Raw genomic sequence first — 23,768 nt, forward strand, 5'->3', positions numbered from 1 at the left:
TTCGGACTGTTCGATTATTCGGACCATTTTTGGGGTCCCTTCGAGTCCGAAAATCGGTCGGCCACTGTAGTGCCTTAGCTACTGCAATGATATAAAACAATAACAGGACAGGAAGAAGCATAACAATGTTACCAGCAGCGGCTGCATGAGAGGTTTTCATAAATGAACTGCTCCTAAAAACCTAGCTTTCCGGCTAACATTGTCATGTGACGACAGCCTATTTTGGAATCAGAAAAAAAGATTACATTCTTTGATTGTTGCGACAGATGTGGGGTGCTCATGTCCTGCCCTCATCTTGGAGCCGAGCTATGTAGGAAGTTCTAATCTCTACCAAATGCTTCTGTTTATGCGTGTCAAGTAGTCGAATGCACGTGAATTCTCGTGCACAACCAGAAGATATGCAATGGTTTGGTTTTGTTTATGGGGGTTTAACGTCCCGAAGAGACTCAGGCTCTGAGTGACGCCTTAGTGAAGGGATACGAAAATTTCGACCACCTGGGGATCTTTAACGTGCGCTGACATCGCACAGCACCCGGACATCTAGAATTTCGCCTCCATCGAAATTCTACCGACGCGACCGGGATCGAACTCGTGTCTTTCGGGCCAGCAGCCGAGCGCCATAACCACTCGGCCAATGCGGCGGCTTTAAGCTATCCAATGAACCGATCCATTTTAATATATGTCAAATACTGTTTCATACTTACTACTTTCTCGATAGATATTGCCAAGGCCAAGATGATCCCCTTTAATATGTTAATGCAATACGACAATATGCACATGTGCTAACCTTAGTAGAATACAGTAAATTTCAGTAATTACCCCTTATTGTGTCCACCTTCAGTGCTGTCTCGGGCTTCTGTGGGGCCTTGTCACCACTTTCTGCCAGGAATCTGTTTGACAGGGTTCCTGTGCAGCTGCGCTGCGCTAGAAATTCGGTAGACCACAAAGTGGTTGCCGCTCTTTTTTACAAACAGCGAATCTTTTGGCAGCGCCATCAAAGTGTCATACGCTTCCTTTGAAATCTCAAAGCCATTGGCCAAGTGCACCTGCAGGGAAAAAAAACAAATGCCATAAAAAACTGAAAGGGACACACAATAATGCACAAATTATCGCTGTTCACTCGGTGCATTGTGACCTGAAACCACAGAGCAAGAAACCTTTAGGGGTGGAAACTCCGCTGTTTGCGGCCCCCAGAAAAGGTCACAAGCCCGCAGAGCCACTATCATGCTGGTGGCTTGGAAAGAAATTACCGCCGTTTCGGTTGCCAAGGCAACAGGTCGAGCGTGTTGCTCCCGTTTGGCCGCGTGCGCCTGACTGCTTTTGAGGGCACTCTCGTGCGCTTCTTTACCGCTGGTAGCACGAAGAGCAATAGGGGCTACGCTTCGACCATTTGAGCACAGTAAAAAATACAACGCGTTCTTTTCCATGACCGCTATAAGATGATCTCTAGCTTCTGGTTGTACGCAAGGCTTTGTTTGACACCCGCGCGATGACTTTCATTGGATGGGTATAAGCGCTGCTGGCAATCATCGAAAGCAAACACGCCTTCACGTTCGTCAAGTATGCGACCACCTTAAGTTTCATCTGCTGGAGGAGAACGCAGGCGTCGTACGGCGCAGCGTATATGACTACACGTCAGCCGAGAAGGCAACAAGCGGCAACAACTTCTCAGCTCGCTCACCTGGTCCCTGCAACACTTGTAACCGCTTTTGCAATTTCGAACAAAACACCTGCGTCCCATCTTAGTCTAGCAAATTCCAAAGGAGGCCGTACTGCGCGTAGCAGCACTGTTAATTTTATGGCCCTCGAACAGACATCTACAAGAACTGTTGCTGTTTGACTTAAGGGCGCAGAAATACGTCACGGCGTGCCCGCTGAAGCACACACCCGTGTCGTCTGCTTGTCGTCTGCTTTGAGCGCGCGCCGCTGAAGAGCGCACCGGAGCCGCGTGCCCGGGCGCTGCATTTATTTTTCGCTGCGGCTTCTACAACTCGCCGCATGGTGCCGCCACTGCATACGGCCCCGTCGGCGCATACAATTGCGACCTTGTCTTGTCGCCTGTGCTCGCTAGCACTAACGAGAGTTTCACCTCCCAAATGGTCTTCCTCCGTGCCTGAGACTAAGCGTTAGCACTTGCCACAGTACCAAGGTCAGAATAATTTAAATGTTTAGAATAACTGCAGAACCAACACTTGGTCATTAACAGTGCAATGGCCATAGAGTGGCAGTGCTTAACAGCAGTACAGTGTCAAAGGTGACTGCATGCAGTGCTCGTAACTGGTTTATCTAATTTGATGTTTAGAATGTTATCGGCAAATAATTTCAGAAAATAGTTCTACCTTACTGGGCTTAGCAGAATTTTATGTGCGTACAAAAACAAATGATAAAAAATAAGAATAGCACATGAAAAAATCACTGCTGTTTGTGCTTATTCCACACGATATGCGCCCTTTGTAAGAGTGTAATGGCCACAAAATATGTCCTTCCAAAGCAACCAGATGCCCTTCACGGTGGAAGACCACCCTCAAAGACAAGCTTCTGTGCAATACAGAGCTGGCCTCGCGTGGTTTACGCACGTGCCTCTCCTGATGCTATCATTATGGGGCACGTGGATACAACACAGGCACTGCTGCTGCACAACCTGCACTGACACCTAACATGTCAGTGATGTTTTAGCTACCAGTGCATTTTTTGAAAGCAGTACTAAGAATATGTAAACTTCCTTTATGGAAAATTTTTAGTGATCATTAAATTTATATGGGCTACCTTTGCAAACCAAACTGAACCGATAAAGTAACTGCATGAGTGGCAAGAAATAAACACGCAACTGTTTAAGGGGAGAGCGCGGTCTTGAAAACAAATATTGAATAATGTAGACATAATTATTAAATCGTTATAGAACGTGTATTTTTGCACGCTGATTCTAAATATATTATTTAATTTTATGTAAAACAATTTTTTGAGAACTTATGTAATTTTTATGCAAGTATTTTGCAAAGTGCTTTGAAGAAAATTTGCTGTCGGACACTCACTGAAATGTATGCCACTGGGTTCTTTTGGCACCAAGGAATGCAATAAGGGTAAAATTATCATCCTGGCTATCACAGAAATTGAGTTATAGGATACTGAAGCTGCCACCTCAGAAACGGGAATACACACTTTTGTTCGCATTTTTGAAACGGCAGCTTCAACACTCTATAATTTAAGTTCTATGGTAGGCAGGAAAATAATTTTTTCCTCATTGCAGTCCTTGTTACGAAGTGAATCCAATGGCACATATCAGAAAATTTCCCGAAAAATTTTTGTAAGCTGTTCACAAAATACACGCATAAAAATTATATACGCACTCAACGAATTGTTTTACATGAAATTAAATGACATATTTGGAATCAGCTCACATAAATACATCTCTCTTGGAGAATTCGTTATTGTGACTTCATTAACAAAATTGTTTTTTTCTAATACCGGCTTCCCCAAAACTAGTCCCATATACCAGTCATTAAACCACGAAAATAAAACGCATATAGCTTACTGAATTTTAAAAGCACTGGTAAAGTCAAACTACAGAAGTGAATGGGAAAAGCACTTCCTTTTCTCTGTCCTTACCTGTGCAGTCAAAATTCGGTGCGCTATACCAACTAGCCTAATGTGACAAACATTGTGAAGCATCTATATTGTTTACGCTTGACAATGCTGTGGAAGGGTGCACAGCTGAAAAGCAGACACAGAAATATGAGACACCCACTTGCAAAGAATTTGAAGTGAAATCGAAGAAAATGTGTGCTGAAGAAGTCGTTGAATACCCGTCAAAGAGCATCCAATACTGTACATATGCGAGTAAGGGCCGCACTTGTGTAGCCAACATAAAGGCATCTAGGCGCCAGATATAAATCCGTTCGATTCACCCGCACTGTTTGAACTAGTTCCCTTGTTGTTGCACGTCGCCTTTCACCCCTTCGACCTTGGCAACATACGTGTTCATTTCAAGCAAGTGTCAATGCCGCACAGACCCAGTTCGGCAAAACTGTATCATGGCAACAGATGACAGACTCACTGAGTGCATGTACGCATGAACGACACCGACACACTAAAGCAGTAAGCCACCAAATGCTCTGCACTGGGTCCCAAGGTAGTAGATAACGACATGTGGTAGCAGGTAACGACATGACATGTGGGAAAAACAACATTTGAAAGGCACCGACAAGAATGTGGATGCCATGCAAGAGGCGGAAAAGACACTTGCAATCAAAATTCCTCTATGGTCGTTGCCAGTAAGCTGCAGTTTCCATCTTTTTTTTTCTATAAAGCAGCGAACAAAACCGTATACAGCGAAACGTAAATACCTTAGAAACCATGACAGCAAGCCAGAGGCAGAAATTTTGCAAGAACTCTGCACTTTGGATTTCATTTGTTTGGAAGCAGTGCTGCACCACTCCTGTACTGCTGAACTCTCCCTGCACGAGTGCGGTACTTTTTTTCCACTGCCATGAACTAGTTCACATTAATGTGCACTGATATCGCACAGCACGCAGGTATTTTTGTATTTCGGCTCCATCAAAATAAAGCTGATGTGGCTGGGATTCCACTTGTATCTTTGAGACTAGCAGCTGAATTCCAAAGCCACAGATCCACCACAACAGCTGTTATCCAGCGTCCTATAGTGTTTTTAGAGGCATCAAAAGGTTAGCAGTACCCGATGTGGTGGACCGGCACAAGAACTCCCACCTCCTCAAAAACCACCTACACTATCCTCATGCCACAGTTCCTCAATTCTCTCTGCCCTACAGCAAGCGCTTCCCTCACCCTCAAAGACACCGCTTGGTTCCTTAGTTCCTGTTTCATTATAGATTTTGTTTCTTTGAGAAATTACCTGTGTACTAGAAAGTTCTTTTATGAGCACCCAGTGAATTCTTGCAGCAGGAAAAATGCTGCACAGTTTGGCTTGTGACCTTTTTTCTGTTTGTTTTACTTCTTTTTTATAACCTTTGTTCCTTGAATAATGATTTCCAGTTGCAAGTGAATGCTGGTGCCATCTGCTGCTTTTATGTCACGCAGTCTTATTTGTGCTGCTATAGTCAGTATGGACAAGAAACAACTTGGTAAACATTGAACACTGGTGACTATGCTACTCCCACAGATGAAACAACACGCAGTTCTCAAAGCCACATTTCACAAGACAGCAAATTTTCGTGCTTTAACATTTCCACTCTCTGTCACAGTGCAAACACCCTGGGCTGGTTGTGGTCCTGATGCACCTGTTCCAGCAGGCACTGCTCCTTGAAAAGCCGGTATGTCCGCACACAAGAACGGCAGTGGTCCTGCTGCAGGCATTCCAGCAGGCACTGGTACAAAGTCCGCTTCTTGTGATGACATCATCGATGTCGCGGCTCCTTGAAAAGACTGCATGTCTGCATGCAAGGACGGCAAAACACAAGGTTGCTGTTCACCCAGCAGGGATTAAAACACAATTCAGTCTAGTACATAGCAGCTGCATTTCATACAATTTATGCTGCAATTATTGCCCTCAGCCTTGAAGAATGTCAAATAAATAATTAGACTATTCTTTTGTTACACAGGCATGCAAGATAGGCACAATTTTATCCAGTGCCAAACTGACACAGGCCTCTTGAAATGAGAACAGCAACCCAAGACGCACAGAACAGCAGGAGCAGCATTTATGACAAGATATCTGGCTACCAATTAGTGCTTGCGTGTAATGTTCAACAAAGAAAAGTGAAATGCTGTTATTTCTGCCAGTCAACTTCACCATCCTGCTTATGTTCAAAGCAGGTTAGAGGCAATGCCCACTGACCTCCAATTTAGTATTACCAGCTGCATCCACCCTCTCCCAAATATTTGCTGGTGTCATCTGCAGTGTTTATATTTTCTTGTAATCTATTTCATAAGTAGCAATGAACCACCCATCACCTGTCATTCACACAATAAGTATTGCTCAATTCTTCATGATTTAAACTAGAACACCATAGTCGCGTTTGTTCCCGATCCACACTACTCTCTGTCTCTTAACGTTACACCTACAGGACGTTGCACATCCACTGTTACAGCTGGGAGTCGCACTGCTGAACACTCTAAAGTTTAAGCTATATGCAACACAAGGACAATTGGCACAGCGGCAACAGTAGCCAAGTTGGCAGGTCGCTGTAAGCGACACGCGAAGACCATAGGCTCGAATCTTTTCATCTACTTCCTAGTCATTCAGCCCTCAGGTGAAAAAATTACGCTAAGAATGTCCCATTAACATCATTAATAATAATTTAAAAGCCTTCCCGTATGCTTTCTTTGCTTTATTTATTTATTTATTTACCCTAAAGACCCAGAAGAGGGCATTACTTAGGGGGGGGGGGGGGGGGGAATGATGAAAAGAAAGCACACATAACAAATCAACTCATAACAAATGATGGTAAATATACAAAGGGCAGAGTTTGGGTAACATTTCGTTAAGTGCAGTATAACATATTGAAACCACATAATTCAACACGTTGAAACAAGTGAGTAATAATTAGGGCAACATAAGTAACTAAAAATACAATGGCACATAAAAGAGGCTCCGGAGTTGTTCAGCACACAAGAAATGGCAAAGCAAAAAAGGACCGCCAAAAAGTCGCGGACACGGTAAATCATTCAGCACTCTATGACGCATTTTCCGTGTTCAGAAATGTTAATAAAGCTGTTTGAAAAGATGATAATTCAGTATGGCCGACAATGCTGGGTGGCAATGAGTTCCATTCATTTATAGACAAAACCAGCGGTGACTTCTGATATTTTAGTGTGCGATCGAAAATCGGACGTACCTTATGCGCATGATCCAGGCGAGCTGAACAATGAGGTGCAGGAAAGATATGATTTCGGGAGAATGGCGTTTCGCTATAGTATAAGGTGTGAAATAATGACAACCGGGCGAACTTTCTACGTGTAGCAAGAGGTTGAAGATTCATGCTTGCTTCATTTCTGATACGCTTTGATGACGTGAGTAGGATGACAGTATGAATCTGACGGGTTTATTTTGTACTGCTTCTAGAGCATTTGTAAGAATCGCGTGGGAGGGGTTCCATATAACAGAAGCGTATTCAACAGATGATCTGATAAGCGTTGTATAAGCGCTGTGCCGTGTTTCAGCGTTCGCAAGGGGTAAACGGCGTTTCAAGAGACCAATTTTTTTTAAAAGGCCTTATTAGTTATGTATTCAATGTGAGCATCCCAGGTTAAGTTCTGACTGAAAAACACTCCCAGATATTTTATACACGACACGGAGTCAATTCCACTATTATTTAACCGGTAATTATTCTGTGATGTTTCTGCTACGCTAGAGAATCTTACATGCTTAGTTGTACTGACATTAATATCCATCTGCCACGTTGAACACCATTCAGTTAGTTCTGTTAGATCTGATTGGAGAGCTAGTGCATCAGTCGGGGTGGTTATCTGCCTGTATATTACGCAGTCGTCTGCGAAAAGCCTTATTGATGAAGTAATATTAGAGGCTATGTCGTTTATATAAATTAGAAAAAGTAATGGCCCTAATACTGAGCCCTGTGGGACACCGGATAATACGCGAGTGGGTTTAGAAATGAGGTTCTCAATTTTGACCGACTGGTAACGATCGGTTAGGAATTGCTCGATCCATGTAGTTGTTTTGTCGTCGAGCTGTAAATTTCGGGTCTTTAGCAGTAAGCGTTTGTGGGCAACACGGTCAAAAGCTTTTGTAAAGTCAATGAAAATATCGTCTGTGAGATGAGACATGTGTAGGGATTGATGAAGGTCAGTCACAAGCTCAAAGAGTTGCGACTGGCATGATCGGTTTTGCGGAATCCGTGCTGGTTCTCGAGAAGTAAGTTATTTAGGTTCAGATGGTTCATGATGTGGGAAAAGAAGATATGCTCTAGTAGTTTGCAGCAGATACAAGTAAGTGAGATAGGCCTGAAGTTGTTTGGATCGGTGTTACTTCCTGATTTGTGTACGGGAATGATGTGTGCTTGTTTCCAGTCGTCCGGGAGCTGTCCTGTATCCAGAGATTGTTGAAATATCAGCGCGAGCAAACCAGATGATTCGTGACATGTTAGTTTCAGAATCTTTGTACTGATTCCATCGGGTCCTGGGGCCTTTTTTAGTTCTAGTTTGTCGATTGCGCGGGCGACGCCATTTTGTGTGATAGTAATAGGTGCAAATTGAAACCGTATGTATGTTGGAGAAATGGGCGGTAAATTATCAGTCGGGAGTTCATTTGTGAACATGTCACTAAAAGAATTGTTGAAGATTTCGGCGCACTCCTCTAACGGTAAGGGCGAGCCCTCTCCTGTAGTTAGGGCTGGTAAAATGTTGCTGCTTTTAGGATTTACAGTGCGCCAAAACTTCTTGGGATCACTTTTTAATAGTTTCGGAAGTGTGTCGTTATAGTATTTTTGTTTCTCTTCTTCGAGTTTTCTTTCAGTAAGCGCAGCAATTTCCTTATATTTCATCCAGTCGAGTGGTGCATTGGTTCTTGAAGCTCTTCTGTATCCCCTCTTTTTTCTGTTTAAGTACCTTTTGCATTCGTTAGTGAACCAGGGATCATTTATTCGGTTTGAGATTGTGAATTTGGGAACGCATATCTTCTCAAGTTCTTTTAATTTATCACGAAATAAGCACCAGTTTTCATTCGTAGTACGTTTAGTGAAGTCGTGGCGGAAATAAGCTGCAAAGCTTGTTAGAATGCTATTCATTTTAGGTATATCTGCAAATGCGTAATCCAGTATCTCTTTGCTGATCCTTGCCTTATAAGGGCGAGGCAAGCTGAAGCGGCAATGAATAATCTTGTGGTCGCTGATTTCCTCCAGCACAGAAGCAGACGCATGGTCAGGATGGTTGGTGAAAACTAGATCTAAGGTATTATCGCCGCGTGTGTGTTCACGAACCAGCTGAGTTAGTTGATAAAGTTGCAACAGATTGAGAAAGCAAATATATTCGGCTCGGTTATTATGATGGCTGACAGAGTAATCCAACCAGTTGATAGAAGGATAGTTGAAATCTCCGCACAGGACAAGAATTGATTTGGGATGTTTAAGTGTTATCTGCTCTAGGGCTTCATTCAGGGAATCAGTAAAATCAGATGCAGAGTCAGGAGGTCTGTAAAGAACTCCTAAGATAATTTTTCTAGTTCCAACATGTGCCGAGACCCAAATCATTTCCAGTCCTGTGTCAATAGGCACAACGGTCGGGCGGAATTCCTTTTTTATTGTTATGATTACTCCTCCCCCTCGAGAACCGATCCTATCTTTACGAAAAATTTGAAACAAAGGCGGACATGACAATTCAGAGTCGGGGATGTCGTCCGAAAGCCAGGTTTCAGTGCCGACAATGACATCCGCGGAACATGTGTAGATGAATGAATTGAGAACATGAAGTTTCGGTAGTATACTGCGGAAGTTTGCCAAGAGAACCGAAACGTTATTGGTGTCCATGTGTTTGCTATAGCCGGGCGGGGGAAGTCAGTCTGAAATTTTGTTTGGTTCTTCGCTTGGCTGAGAGTTGGTTTGGCTGGTTTCGGCCGAGGCTAGTTTGTCTCGTGCTGTGCTCGGCCTATTTAGGCGTATTTCTACGACACTGCTAGTAGCTGCATCATACATAAAGGTGCTCCCCCTAAAATGAGATTTGTTGAAGCGTATGCGGAAACGTTCCCTTTCGTCCCGATTTGCCTTGACGAAGTCTCGCAACTTCTTGCGCGCTAGCTGAATCTTGGGAGAGTAATCCTCCTCCAGCCATACTGTCATTGATTCCAAGTCCTTCAGTTTGTGAGCGTTGCGCAAAGCCTCTGTTTTTGTTTTAAAGTTGAGAAATTTCACAATTAATGGCCTGTTAATTCCTGGGCGGCGCTGTCCTATACGATGAGCACGTTCGATGTCAGTGACGTTTAAATCGAGGTGGGTGGAGAAGAAAGTCTTCACAATACGTTCAGATTCGGCAAAACCCTCCTGTTCTTCTTCGGGGAGGCCTTTGATGAGCAGATTGTTTCGTCTCATGCGGTTATTCATGTCGTCTACTAAATCTGCCAGCTCTTCACTTGTTTTTGCAATGCCCAACTTCACCGCCTCGACATTGTTCCCAATTTCGGGGACACTTCCGATGTTCTGTTCAATGTTTTTAACCCGCTTTTTTATGCTGATTATGTCTTTTTTGATTGCAGCTAGGGTGGTTGTGGTTTCACTATGGCATTCACTGATGAGAGCTAAAACGTCGTCCATCTTTGAACCAGGGTTTGCCTCGACATCCCCAGAACAAAGCAGTAACAGTGAAAAAAGAGTCAGCAGCACCACTGACGGTCTTGGGCAAAGCACGCGGATTAGTCCGGGTGCCCCTCTCCAGCAATAACCAAGAGTGTGATCACGACGCTGGTGAGCGAAAAACGTGCCAACGCGCGCTCGGTACGTACACACATCGATCCCCATTAAATAAAAAGCAGGGAACCAAGGGAAAGCAAATCACAGAGTCACGAGTCAGATGGGGATCATTGGCCACAAACTTATAGAGCAAAAAGACGGAATCAATAGGGTAAATTCCTACCTACGACAGCAAAAAGCACGTCTTAGTTGGTGAACAGCGTGGCCACGATTCCCGAGGCGGCGAAGGCGATCATCCCTTTTTGTAGTAGAGTGGCGTTGTCTTCGATGTTACGTCACAGCTTTTATCATGCATGCGTTGTCGTTGCGTGATGTGTCGAGGGCCGGGCGGCTGCTCCTTCGACGACCAGTGTCAATCAGCAGATGGGCAGCACGGCGCGAAGCGATCCTACGACAGCAAAAAGCACGTCTTAGTTGGTGAACAGCGTGGCCACGATTCCCTGCTCGCTGTCTTCCAATGTATGTTGTAATGAGCTCCTCATTTCTATACCCTTCTATGCTCATCCTGTCAGGTTATTCTGGCAGCTTGAAAAACAGGCCATAGACTTGCTGTGCACTGAAGAAAATGCGCATGGTGGTAGGCTAAGGACTCTGCAACAATGTCACTGACAATTACAGATATATGATTCCAGAGTGCTCCTGATGACTTTCCATACCTTCCTCAGCTGATGACCACGCATTCTGCACTTCAGCTGAAGGCAGTGAGGGCACAGGTGTGACTGCCCTCGGTGGCCTGTCTTCAGCGGCATTATTAAGGATGGCAATGCTTGCCTCGTTGCTCACTCGAGCAGCTGTTGACAAAAACGTTAATGATTTTAGACTTCCTGCCCAGCAATTTCATCATTTCCTCTTCTTTCGTCATACTTTCTCATCAGGTCATTTATCTAAGCTCCACTAAGAACATGAGGTACATATGTAGCCAAAGTTCACATATCCACTGTGACGCAGACATTACAATCGTTAAAACATGTAGTTTAAAACTGCATTTCTGCAACCATTGAGCAATGTAATACACATGCAAAATTTTTAACACTAGCGTTCCCAAAAATACGTGCGTTTTTATAATGCACTGGTGTATGTTTAGAACAATGTAGCTTACGAGGAAAAAAGTAATCACTTATAGGCCGCAAGAAGTGGTATCTAGTATAAGAAGGGTGCACACTGCCATACAAGACTAACCTGGAGCTGAAAGGCATTTCAAAAGTTGCTCCTGCAGCTTCATGTTCAAATTCTGGAGCTTTGAATTTTCTTTCTTTGCGGCTTCCAGTTCCTCTTTCAGCTCTCTATTTTCTTGTACTGCCAGAATTTCTTCATTTGCAGGATTTTGGCAGCCAGTCTCATCTCCTTGACGTTTTTTCTTGACTGGAATTGAAGCATGAATATAACCAGTATAAATCCAGCAAATGTATATCATGCTCATGTCATTACACTTCGTATATAATCAGCATACTTGCTTTTTTCTGACCACTGCCTCCTCAATTTGTTTCATCCACTTTGCCACAAGTACATTAGGATTTTTCTCATCCATAACATCGTACTGTTGGCCGCAGAAGTTTGCGGGATCTAAGATGCGTGGCGGAGCGAAGCAAAACTGCATTGCGGCGTGATCTGCCATCACAGAGCACGGTGTTAAGGCTCACGTGAACCTCGACACTACACCTTTACGGCAGATGGTACAGGAATAGTTTTGCAGATCCTGCAAACTTTTGCGTCTGGCAGTTCATGCTCATGATACAGGTTAGGTATAGCAACGCCACAAGAACTGCACATGACTGTAGACAGGACTGCAATCAATATGCCTTTGATGCGACTGTAAAGCTGGTATAATCAATGTCAAGTCTTTCACGAATGTAAGCTAAAGCTGCTTCTTATTTGGTTGCTATTTACAGCAGCAACTTAAGTGGTCCGTAAGAACTAACAGCTATGTCATACAATACTTTGCCACATGCATTTCAAAGTTCAGGTGCATGAACCAAACAAATCCCAGAATAATGGATTACATCACTCAGATCAGTTTTTCCTACAACTGCATGACCTTTTTATTATGCTGTGATCATACATGCACCTTCATCGCTGCATGCAGCTTGCTCAAAGACTTGCACATGTTTCAATAATTCAACACTTGCCAACATCCCCGCAAAATAGACAAAAAAGTAAACATATTCAGAACGGCCAGGGGCGCAGCAAAGGGCCCAGCAGTGGCATCAATGAAAATTGCATATACCTGGGTTGCACAGAAGTAATAGCTACCGCCATGTTTGAGATTAGATGGATGTCAGAAACCTGCACATTTTTATAATCCATTTTTCATTACCTGCCTAATGTCCATTGCAGCTCAGCCTTGGGCTCCATTGTGGCGCCCAAGACATCGCATGAAACCTATGTATAGGAGGTATTCATGAGGCCGCGCTACCAAACGGCACGAGCGTCGTCATGGCAAGCGCGCCATGTTTGCGGTCGTTCCACGCCAGCTCGCGCTGTGTCGCGGTACGCCGTGAGGTACCCGGCCTGAATTCTTAGTGATCCATAACCTCTTTGCACTATGTTAAATGCGTCAAAGTCCATTTTTCTTTGTGGAACACATATTGTGCTTGAAGACTGCAGCAGAATTCTTCTGTGCCACGATATAACCAAGCTGCGCCTGCCACAACTCGGCAGCAAAACTGGCCAGCTGCACTGCACGCAAGAATGTACATGATTTGCTGCTTTTAATATCAGGTTATAACTGTCACCTACTCATGCAGGTGACATCGTGGATGAACAGCACATTTTTAATTACCCAGATTCCGAAACTGGCGCCTCAGAAACTTATCTTTCCAGCGGCTGCAGTCCGCGAGTTACGGACGATTCACAGACGGTGTTTTAGCATAAAGGCAAAGCGTCACAGCTGCTTTATTTACCCAACAGAACGGTCAAGAAAATGCTGTCATGCGCTTGCAACACGAGCGGCAGACCTAACGAGAAGGTTTTGCAGTTTTGAATGTAGCAGCGTAGCACTGCTTCGAATGCACAAGACCTGGAATCTAGGCCGGTTCTCATCAATGCGATGTGCAGCGATTCTGCTACATTTTGTAGTAACGCATCACTTTCGGCAGATAGAGACAAGTTAGCGTAGCTAAACAAACAGACGTCATTATTACTCTCCTCTCCAAAAGCCGCACTACAGCGATCGGCTCCCTCTGCACGGCTCTTCAGCTCGCCCACTTGTTAAGCAATTGCACCCTCTCTAGATTTGTATGCTTTAATTCTTTGACCTGTCTGTAAACTTAAGCCGTGCGCAAGGTGGGCCTCGATGTCAGTGAATTCATCGCGCAGCAACAGTCCTGTACGTCGCACGGCACGCCAGCACCTCCGCATTCCTACGGGTCGACGTTTTCACAGCGTAGAAATTTTTTAGCGTGCCCGCACAAGCACATATCACATCATCAGCGAGTTAAATGCTGCGGCTCGGTGCGGTGACCGCACGCGCGGCCCCAAACATGGCGAACGCCGCGCCGGCCACTAGCGCCCCTTGCGGATGATGCCATGTGAACACCTCCTATACATACTGCCAACATGATAAGTACTGAAGGGAGCATGCAACTGCCCATATACACATTTTATGGTGGTCCCTGGTGCTTCAGCTTTGCACGCTGCGCTTTATCTGCAATAAATGCGTCCATTTCTTCTTTCGACTCTGAAACAAATTTGAATGAACACTTGTTTCTGTACAGATGAAGTTGCACCTTTATAAAATCAACAGATGTCGTAGTAATGACCAGGCCACAACAACACTCATGATGGTATACGTCTAACACTCGTATGCTTGTATTTTCCAGTGACCACATAATTAATGTTAAGCCTGTTCGCAATGATGAGGTAACATTTTTAAAAGCGTGAAAAAGATGAGATAACAACATCAGTGCACGGAATGCAGCATAGGAGTCGCTGATATGCAGTTCACATCGTAATACTACAACACCAGAGAGGGAAGTGCTGCACAGCTTTGCAGTGCATGTAAACACACAGAACTAAAAATGAAACAGTTCTAACCATCCTTCCCTCTCCCCAAAAAACAAATCGGCATGATATTTCGGTACATCGAACATCAAGCATGCATTACACTTCCAGCACACAGGCGGTGAAATGAAAGTGGAAGAGGAGGAAAAAATGTTCGAGAAACAACGCTCACAACATGTGGTTGGGCTAGTCGGTGCAGATTCGACAACATGAAATGGAAAACAGCGTTTAAACGGTACATGAAGAAGGAGCGCCCTTTGTGTTGAATCGTGTGCGCCGAGCGAACCCACGTGAGCAGAAGTTGTGCGGCAATAGTTCATGGCACAGGGACGAAAAAACTTTCATCAGGGTCTTCAGGACAGTTCACTTACCTGAGATGTGGAATATTTTGGCGTCGTAAAAGCCTCCGCTAGTTTTCTTATTGCCTTTCCAGTAAACGCTGTAGATTTCGCCCGCGCTAAAATCCTCCACATCGGCCTCGCGGAACCCTTTTACTTTACGCGACTTCGTGATTTTTTTCATGCCGTCCTCTAAGCATTTTACGCACACGTAGTACTGCATGGCTGTACACGCTAAGTCTACACACTAGAGACCAATGCCACAAAAACAAAGCATGAAGTACTGGAAGTACCACGTGTGCAAAGTTGCGTAACCTCATTGCGCCCACGCCGCCCAGGCGTGCTGCCTAGCTCATATTTTAGGCTCCTAGGATTGGCGCTGTAATCTTGTCAGATTTACACATAAGAGAGCATATTACGATTTGTTAAGTCTAATTCTTCCTTAGATCTTAGGTTAACAGGTACGGTAAGACGTTATCATTTCTCTTCATTCTCTAGAATAAATGTCTATAAAGACCGGTCGTCTTGAGACGCGCGTGTATGCCAACTCCCCGTATGCAAAAGCAAGGTATTGGCAGTCGGCCCCACGTTTTTAGGTGTAAACAAACCGCAAAATAAGCCATTTATTCCATCGGACGTTTTTTTTAGGGATTTCTTCTTTGCCGGCTGTCGTTTGATAATGAAAATTGAGACGGCAGATTTTCGTCTCGGGCGCCCATTCCAGATGAAAAGCACTCTTTCGGTTGAATTTCTTGCTGGAGGGACGTTTTCTATCTGGCAGTGGGAGAGATTCAAGATGGGGTGAACTGGAATTTTTCAGCAAAAATTGTTCCAGATGAGCAGGATTCCCGGTGAATGGCATTTTCTAGTTGGATACAGATATGCGATTCCTGTTCGAATCGAACCGTTTCCACGTGGATGGGCATGATTTCTAGTTCGGTAATCCAGCTGGTAATGAAATTTAATCGCAGACAACCCTAAGTGCCACGTCCAGCCTATATCTACATACAGGCCGCTATGTAGGGCACTGCGAACAAGTCACTGCCAGCTTCACACCATTGAGTAAATATATATCAGCATCGCCTACAATGAACCAGAAATATAGATCACATATTTCACGTTGCCATATTCGGACCTATAGAGGATCTGCACGCGTGATGCCCCAACTTATATTTTGGTCGATATTTACATTTAGAAGGCTTATTTGGCAAAACAAAAAATCTGCGTTCATTTTATACGAAAGCAAATAGTAGGCGTTTCCTATAGGCTTTTCGTAAAATAAACCAAGAAACTCGAGGATAAATTTTAGTAGATATTTAGGGCGCACTCTCACCTCCCCCCACCAATAAAGTTACAGATCGTAAGCGCATGCCGAACCCCATGTTTTCAACAGAAAATGCACAAAACATGCACATGCCAAATGAGCCCTAGCCAACCCCTTCCATCCAAGATTGTCCATAAATTACAGGCCCTTGAAATGGTGTATCTTTCTGTGGTCGCTTAACTTAGCTTTGCTGTGTAAGATATTTCTTTACTTTTGCCAATTAACAGTAACAAAGCATGTATATGTGTAAATAAAACCGAAATAAATACAGTTAAGTCGCAGAAGCAAAAGACATGCATGAAGATGGCTGAAACATATGCAATTAATGAAAAGCCGTTGTGGCTGGTTAAATTTAGGGCGCGTGCTTTCTTCGTTGTAATGATGCCTAAGGCATCGCTATACATGGATTACTACATGATGTTCTCCGACGATCGCTAAATATGTCATCGAATTTCTTTCTCTTGCTGTTAATTTGGGTTTCAACAGCCTAGCTATAGCGATGACGGTGACGCCGTGTGTGCATACAGCCAATAAGAGCGGGGCCTGCGTAGTTGGTCCTTCATAGTGCAGATATTGCGCTAACTGATAGTTTTACTGTTCCCGTTCTGTGTGTGTATTTTCTGTATCAGTTGTGTGCACTGTGCATTGTAGTTCACGTGTATCACAAAACAGCGATACAATCGCTGATTCGTCGTTTTACTTCACTACAATGCTAAATGCAGTATGCCTCAACAGTCGGAATGACAACAAATGTAGAAGCAGTGATTATATTGTAGTTTTGTTTATGCCTCGCGTGACCTACAAGCACACACTTTGACAACACAATCATCGGTGGGCTGTTGAAACCGAAACCGAAACAGCATGACAAAAATTTATTATTAATTATTTAGTGGTCGTAGGCGAATGCCACGTGGGTATTCATGCATAGTACTATCCTCCGCATCATTCCTCCGCAGCTGCCGCCAGCGGAACCCTGAACTAGGCGCCCCGACCATCCGGCTCCTGCGAATTGTATCTCCGAATCATTATTAAAAAGAAAAAGCATGCCACGAAAATAACGTGTGTGTACTCTTTAAGGCGCTCGAAGGCTCCACCATACCCTCCTCTATTTGTTGCTCGACCATCGGCCGTCATTGCGGCCGCGGCTGCCGCACGTTTCAATCAAAGGTCGCATGTTTGTGCGATGCCAGCGCGCACGGTCAAAATTAACCCAAAGCCCTTCGCGACAACGTCCATAATAGCCAATACGTGTAGATTTAGGACGTTAAACGCTACACAATTTATATTCAAATAATGGCTGAAAATGTAAGGGCAGGGAGAGCATATCTTCATCTCCACTCGCGGAGGGGGCGACCTAACATAGTTGGCGGGGTGTACTTTCCAAGCACAACAAATGAAAGGCTGACTTCAGGACAGAAGCTCCAACTCAAAAACACACATATTAGCTCCTGGAGAGGAACTATATATATAAGACTGTCTTCGCGCTTTCGAAGTTGTTACATTAACTTAGCTGCGCTGCGAGTTTAATTCCTTGGCAGATCTTATTTTGCTGTTCGTATTTTGATTTGTCTTGTACGCACTTCATTTGTTGCTGACAGCACATGTGGAGCATAATATCGAGCAGCATTGAAAGGCATATGCAACATCAGCGATACCGAAAGGCGTATGCAATATCAGCGTAATAAAGGGATTGCGAACGAAGCGAAGCGTAAATGTTGCTGGTGTCCGAATATGGCGTGGCACGAAATGCAGGGCTTATTGGAATTTCACGTGCGACAACCTTGCAGGATCCTATTTTTCTACGGGAAAATTAAATCCTAGCAATGCATCATTCCACGGAGGAAGAAATTTTTCTGTCCTCCATGCATGGTGCAATTGGTTCGCACGTATTTTGTTAAGTGCAAATGAGACCGCCTGCCCCTTCTCCCTGACCTCTTTCTGTAATCGCGCCCCTTTTATGAGGATGCATGTTCATGAGTGACTCATAAATACTGTCCTGCGCACAGATTTACATCTACTGCGAAGAACTGTCATTTATGCCTGTATTAATGAAAAATATTATGATTTTGAGAGTCCCGTTGTGCAAAGTGGCGGCGTGGTGGTTACGTAACTGTGGAGGCCGAGACCGCGCTACCGAGAGCCAATACCGCAGTCGCCAGAGTCTTTTTCTATGGTGTCTCGGCTCCGTTGAGTGCTGCTGTTCATCTGTGCCGCCTTTCTGGACATGTACTTGCGCAAGCCAGCACTTTTAGTTACTGTTAGCTGCGGTACTGTGTCCGAAGGATTTCTTTTACCAGCAGGCCGCGTACTTTATCGCAGCATGCCTTCTAAAAAACGGTAACTTGCTTATTTTTAACCAGGCACGACGTCTGCGAAAGTTCCGCGACAAACCACGTGGAGCTAGCGGCAAAGGGAACCATCGAATGGTGAAGCTTCAGAGGTGAGCCATTGTGCTTGGCACGTATCCAAAGGTGCCCGGCATCCCCCAATTTCTCCCTGTACACCTTCCCAGTTCTCTTAACAGCGCTCGTGTTCAGCATGCACAGCCCCCCCCCCCCCCCCTTCCCACGGATACAAATATTTACTTTGGCCTCCTGCGGGAAAAAAAGTATATATTGATGGACAGAGGCGAGTGAGCTTGTTTAAAGCGCTCTCGGGGGGCCCGCAGCGAAGCGAACGAAGTGTTCAGAGCCGATTCTTGCATTCAAGTGAAGCCACATAGATGTGCGCTTAGACTTGCTGTGGTGGCTAAGTTGTTAGGTGCTTGGCAGCTGAGCCGGAAAATGCATGTTTGGTTTCTTGTGGGTCATTTTTTGATAGTTTAATTTTAGCTGCTTGCAGTAATATGCAGTATTACGAGAAAAAGTTCTATTTTATTGGCTATGTTTCCTGCCCACTCAGTTGTGCTAATGCTTGTCCCATGCATGGGCACGTGAATGTGGCAACTGAATGTGGAGGGAATTGAAATGTGGCAACTGAATGTGGAGGGAATTGGAATGATGTTCAAGCGGAATGATACCAACTCAGCGTATACATGAACAGATTGCAGACATTCACTTGAATACTGATATTTTTTATTCTGTCGCTAACGAAGCTTGTTCAATGATTTTTGCAGCAAGCTGAAGTTGATGTGCATGACAACGCTTCTACAAGTCATCCCAACTTGGATGATGAACCTTCAAGCCAGCATCTTGATGGCAGCATGTCTGATGAACAACTGCCACGACTCGATGAGGACACCGAAGGGCTTGATAACCATATAACCGTGTGTTGTAGGACCCTGATGAAGGCTTGACGGAATTTATAAGGGTAAGCTCGGAGTCAAAACTTCCACACCAAGACACTACCCTCTTGCATGCGATGCTGCTGGTATTGACATTTGTTGTTGCTGCTGGCCTTCCTTGGACTCAAGTGGACAGCTTGTTGAAGCTGTTGAATGCGGTACTGGGCCAGAACATCTTCCCATCTACAAAATATGGCTTCAGGAAGTTATGGGATCTTCAAAAGTCAAGGATGGTCGAAGTTCATACATACTGTCCAACATGCCAGTCCCTGACATCAAGCTGCGGGCTGGATCTTCAGCGCTGCACTACTTGTGCACCTACAACGACTGTGGCACAACTGGTGAAAAAAGGAAGCTTTTTTGTCACTGTCGATCTGAAGCATCAGCTACAGTGTGTCTTAAAAAACTTTGAGGGTGTAGTTGGCATCAGCCTCCAGAAATTGACAGCTGAAACTGATCAGGGAGCCTACAGGGACATCACAGATGGCCAACTGTACAGAAAGGTCCGCCGTGAAAGGAACTTGAAGTGGAGTGACCTGACTGTTACCGCTAACAGCGATCGATCGTCAGTATTTAAGTCCAGTAAAGGATCAATCTGGCCTACTCAAGTAGTGCATAATGAGCTCCCTCTTCCATATTGTTGGAAGAACATCCTAATCGCTGCCATTTGGTTTGCCAAAGATCACCCACCTATTCACCTCTACTTGAAGACTTTTGTCGACAAGTTCCACACTATGGACAGTTTCAGGTGGTCCTTTGCCGGCAAAGTTGTGCAGTCAACAGAGAATGTTGTGTGCTTCTGTATTGACTCGCCAGCTTGTGCTTCACTGCTGAATGCTAAGCAATGCAATGGGTACTACGGCTGTTCTTGGTACCTTCAAAAAGGAACGCTTGTTGATGGTAAGACTTGTTTCAGTCAAATTATAAGCTTTGCCTCTTCTGCATACTGCTGTGCAGCTGTAAAGAACACAATTTCTTTCGTTGCTTAAATGCATTCACTTGTGGAAGGTTTGTCTACTGCTATTGAAGGTGGTTGGTATCAATTTTTATTAGGTATAAAAGTACTGGTTCATATCAGTTTGAACTAGGTTGTCTTGTATTGTTATAAGAACAGTTTACCGTGGCAGCTTAAGTTTCATTCATTTCTTGCACATTATCAGACCTAACCTTGATGGTTCCCTAACCAAGCTTGGATATACCAAATGACAAGCCCTCTGCATAAATAGGGCCATTACAGCTATGCCTGCGAAATGTTAGGACTATATACACCTTGAAAGGTAGCAAAAAGTCTAATCAAAGGTCATTTGTGGTCTCTTTTTGGACATAGTCGTTTTCTTCGTCCACTTCTCTGCTACTCAATGTTGCTCTGTGATGGCACAGAAAAACTGCATTTTAATGGTCTATCATTCCGATTAACCAGTGAATAGCAGATGTCTCACCCTCTGCTAGTCATTCTGCTTTGTGTTGTGCAATGTTTATTTCGGTACATATAAAAAAGTATAATCAAGTTACCTGGGCCAGGCCATTTAAATCTGTGTGATGTGGCCTGTGCACTTCATTTTTTGTTTGCCCTTGTTGATTTCTCGCCATTTTTTCATGCATACGACGCATCATTTTGGCAGAAACCTGGTCGCGTTTCCACGCATCCACCCTCCTACACCACGCATAATATGATGCACCCCACGGCGCTCTCTCCTGACAGGTTCATGCCAAGAGGGGCACAGAAGCACCGGCGTAAATAAGCTAGGAAATAGACCCTTCACAACAAAAATACCTGGTGATGTAAGGCCATGACGATGACATGTAACAGTCTCTGCTTCTGCCTAAAAACAGTGAAATAAATTTCGCTTGTGAAGGATTGTTGCCAAAATGGGGAGAGAGAGAGACTTGAAGATCTTACGGCAGTGAAAAGCACGGCGAAGTTGCTTGATTGTGACAGCTGTAACTGTGCTGCTGAGTCTTTTAAAAAAATTTTTCTCTTCACTTATTCCAGAGACGAAGCCTGATAAGTGCCAGGGTATAGCAGTTTTCGCCCATAAAGATCAGGGGCCTTCTAACAGTCCTCATAACTTATGTGAAACAATAGGCTGTTGTGGGATGTATAGTTTACTTTTTAACAGGCATAATAACAAAGGAAGGACATTTTTCACTTTGGTGAGCAGTCGCGTTTAGCTTCGTATTTACTATGAGAATTTGAGTACAAATATGCGCAGGGAACTTCTTTCTAGCAATGAGGAAACTGAGTGCTGTAATATATGTGAGCAAAATGTCGGTGTGTCTGTTTAAAATCTTGTGGTGTTTTTATTGTCTGATGATCCAAGACTTAAAAGCTCTGAAGCCTGGAATCAAAACAGTTCAGTCACCTGTGCTGCACATGTATGGATTCAGGAAGGGAAAAAATGTCACTTGGAAATTCTGTCTTACATAAGCTCTCTTGTAAACTTGTTTACCTCTTCTCGCAGAAGCCTGCTTTTCAGTTTTTAAGCACTATAAAGGTCAGGAAAATTGACTATGCAGTTAAGATTCTCTGGTGATTATAATAGTCCAGAGCTTTTCATTAGCATCTCCGATTGCCTAGGTATAGCTTTGGAAGTTAGGCTCTGCAACGAAAAATAACGTAAGAAAGCTCTATATGTTGACCTACTGCCCTAGTACATATTTCCCCTGTAACACGAAAGGCCTAATTTTGTAAAGTGGGCTTGCGCCTGAGTAAAGGTAGATATGGTGTCTTTGCATGCAGCTTAAATTATTGTAGCGTTTCATAACCAGCACATTGGACCTCGTATGCGGCTTTCCACCAGATTATATGCACTGCATACTGGAAGGCGTCACATCACAGCTAATGGAACTTTGGCTGCGTTCACCAGGAAGTGCGTGGTATATTGGAAACCGTATCAGGGAGTTAAATGACCGCCTATTGCAAATTCGGCCGCCAATTTCTTTCACGAGATTGCCAAGGCCAGTCACTGAGTGCTCATTTTGGAAGGCCACCGAGTGGAAATATTGGCTTCTCTATTGCAGTGCGCCTTGCCTTCTCAATGTAATGCCACAGAGATATTTCACCCATTTCTGCCTTCTCGCACAGAGTTTGTTTTTACTGTTAAAAGCAGGTGTTAAGGACGGAGACATCTTTTGTGCTGATAGGCTTTTGATGCAAATTGTTGAGCAAATGCCACTTCTGTATGGTGAACATACTTTAACGTTCAATCTGCACCAACTTGTGCACCTTGAAAAATCTGTGCGCATGACTGGGCCGCTATGGGCCACCTCTACTTTTCCATTTAAAGGGGGGAATGGTGACATCTTGAAAGTTGTTTCCGCTGCCAAAGGTGTGACACATCAGATCGCAGAACGCTTCATCATGCGAGAGGTTGAAAAGTCCCTGAATCGTCTGGTACTATTGCCACCCTTCCTGAACAAGCAGCGAAAGCTGATCTCGGGAAGGCAAGAAAATAAACACCAGTCTGGTGTATTGGGTGCCCCATTACACCCTGCTAGACTTGAAAGTCATGTGGTCGATATGATTACCCAAACCATTCGTGCTGTGTCCAGTCTGAGTGAACACCTCAGAGCACGTATCAGAGGATTCACTGTACACAGCGCCGATTACAAGAGGACAGAGAAAACATGCTCTGAGTACATTGAATCAAGTGGTGGCAAGTTCATGGGAGTAATCAAAATCTTTTTGATGGAAAATCATATTTTCTTGCTCTGGCAGGAATTGCTTACTGAGGAAAGCTTTATGCCTTTCATGTTCACTGCCGAGCATCCTCCGACTGATGTTGGTTTGTGCCTGATTAGTGAAGAGAAAGTTATTTCACCTTGTGTGCTCGTGCAACAGACCAATCAGGCATATGTTGTGAAAGTACCGAATCTGTACGAAAGTGATTAGGAACTGGCTAACAGATGCCAGGGACAAATTTCTTCATCAGCAGCCCGACGGCACCCACTGCAAGGCAAAGGCCGCTCCCATGTCTCTCCAATTAACCTTGTACATGCCCACCCTATGCCTGCAAACTTCTTAATCCCATCCACCCACCTAACATTCTGCCGCACCCTGCTACACTTGCTTTCTCTTGGGATCAACTCCGTTACACTTAAGGACCTTTAAGCCAATTTAGATTGGTTTATGTAAATGGAAAACTGCTTTTTAATTTTAGGAACCTGTTGCCTTCAGAGTTCCTTTATTGGAAGTGATTGCCACTGATTGGTAATATTCTTTATAATCTGCTTCTGCATTTGTAGTGAGTAATTGCTCTCACAAGTCATTGCTGATATCAGAGGACAGCTGCATGAAATGTAAGGGTCCCCAGTGAGACAGATATGCTATTTTTATCTGCTTCATAGCAGGTTGCATGCTATGCATGTGACTGTTCATGCGTAAGCACATTCACCTTTTTTTGCTGGCAATTTTTATGCATAAACACATC

Source organism: Amblyomma americanum, chromosome 9 (genome assembly GCF_052857255.1).
Source record: "Amblyomma americanum isolate KBUSLIRL-KWMA chromosome 9, ASM5285725v1, whole genome shotgun sequence".
NCBI lineage: Eukaryota > Metazoa > Arthropoda > Arachnida > Ixodida > Ixodidae > Amblyomma > Amblyomma americanum.